Raw genomic sequence first — 2,285 nt, forward strand, 5'->3', positions numbered from 1 at the left:
GCTATCTGTATACTACGAAAGGCTTTGAGAAGTGGGATACGATTGGTATCAGCACGGTAGGGGATCTCTGGACGAAAGGGAAATTCAAGACGTTCGACATGCTGAAAACTGAATATCAGTTGAATGATAGGGAATACTATCGGTATGCTCAGGTTCATCATGCCCTGTGCTCCGTGTTTCCGGACGCGGCGGCTATTCCGGAGAATTCCCCGTTGGAGGACAGGGTCTTGGACGGCCATGTGCCGGATAGCACCATTTCGCTGATTTACAAGAAGCTTATTAATGATCGGGTGGGTTTGCTGGCCTCATTGCGGGAGACTTGGATTGCCGACGGTTTGGAGCTGGACGACGAGGATTGGGTGTCAGCGGTGGCCTCCCCGAAAGAGGTGGCTATCCCGGCCCGATTGCGGTTCGTCCAGCTTAAAATACTCCACAGAGTGTACGTCACGGGGCCTGGTTTGATGCGTATGGGATATTCGGTGGATGGGTTGTGTAAGCGGGGCTGTGGGCTACTGGGGAGTTTCCTCCATATCCTGTGGGAATGTCCGGAGGTGACTCGGTTTTGGTGCAGAGTGCATGCTGTGTTAGAAGAAGTCACGCATGTGGCCTTGTTGCCGTTGAATGTCTGGGAGCCTACTGATTACAATGCGATGCAGACGCAGTGGGTGACTCTGGGCTATATGGTAGCGAAGCGTGACATTGCACAATTGTGGGGCTCCCAGAGGCCGCCCACGGTCAGCGAGTGGAAAGAACACATGGACTGGTGTATGTTCAGAGAGAAAACGGTGTACATGGCGAGAGGCAAGCCTGGCAAGTGGAGTAAGGTGTGGGGTCCTTGGAACTCCTATCGCGGGGATATATGTGCCCCGCCTCAGACGCGTGAGATAGATGCCGCGCTGTCGCCCTAGCCCGCGCATTCCTGTACGCTCCTGCGACATGCGAGTTTGGTTTCTTCGGCCTTGCCCCCCTCCCCCTCGGTTTACCCGGGTTGGTTTACTCCCTCGATACGATGGGCACATGCTACTGCTCTAAAATTCCTTGCCTTGTGTGTTTGTTGTTTTTCGTTTCTTAAAAATATGAAACCTTTGTTTGTTCATGGACTGCAACTGCGGCCGACGGCAAGGATTTACACTCCAGTGACCCCCTTTTATGGCTTCATCGACGTGAATGTTCCAGTTGTACCTAGGGTCACACTGCATTTTAGCGGCCGGCCTATTGGTTGTAGGCCCATACTTGTATTTCTCTGAAATTGTAATAAAGGTTTTCCAAAAAAAAAAAAAAGAAATTAGTCCATCTACGGAAACATAATGAGGAGGAAATCAACAACATTTACATGATTCCAATGTGGAACTAGACACACTGTATCAATATGGATTCGTTGGCACTTCAACCCACACTGAATAAACACCAGTCATCATACAGACGGAAAGAAACGAGTGAGCCGCAGGAGCGTCAATTCTATTGAGTGACGATGCAAAAGTAAAACGACCTTTTAGCAAAACCAGCACATCAGACTTGACTGTAATATATAAAGTAGGCACAGGGTGGCGCCATTATACCATGATTTCATAATTGAGAAACAGAAAGGGACTTATTTGCAAGTCCCTTGCGCCACCCGTAGTCATTTTCTCCATGTTAAAAATGACGCAAAAGTGGCGCAAGGGGCTTGTAAATAAGCCCCAAAGACTGTAGCCACTTCACTTGGGACATGTTATCTACAGTACAATGTAAAGATCTGCAACACACTGTGGTTGAGGTAGTATGGAACGCAGTAGCCAGACACTAATCAAGGGTCAGAAATTGGCCATTAAAAACCATGTTAGCAGCAAAACGTATTCAGAATGTCTAGCATTAACAACTGGTCAAACCCAAAAGGCATATGACTAAAATGAATTGCATTCACACATCCGATTGGAGACAAGCTTGTGTTAAGCCATAAACATTAGAGTATATGTTTTTATAAATTATGTGTAACATGATTGCAAGGTTGCATCTGTGCTCCATGACACCATACAAAACAATTAAGGTTCATGCTACACAGAAACGCAAACTTTCAATAAAGGACTGCATTTAGTGACACTGAGTTTGTTCCATGCAGGGCAGTACCTTTGCAGGTGAAATATTAGGATTTGTTTCTGGAGCAACCGTGGTGGCCAAGTAAAATAAGACGTGCCAACAAGAAGTAAAATAAGACGTGCCAACAAGAAGTAAAATAAGACGTGCCGTGCCAACAAGAAGTAAAATAAGACGTGCCAACAAGAAGTAATGAGGCACCCATTTTAATT

Source organism: Triturus cristatus, chromosome 2_2, assembly GCF_964204655.1.
Source record: "Triturus cristatus chromosome 2_2, aTriCri1.1, whole genome shotgun sequence".
NCBI lineage: Eukaryota > Metazoa > Chordata > Amphibia > Caudata > Salamandridae > Triturus > Triturus cristatus.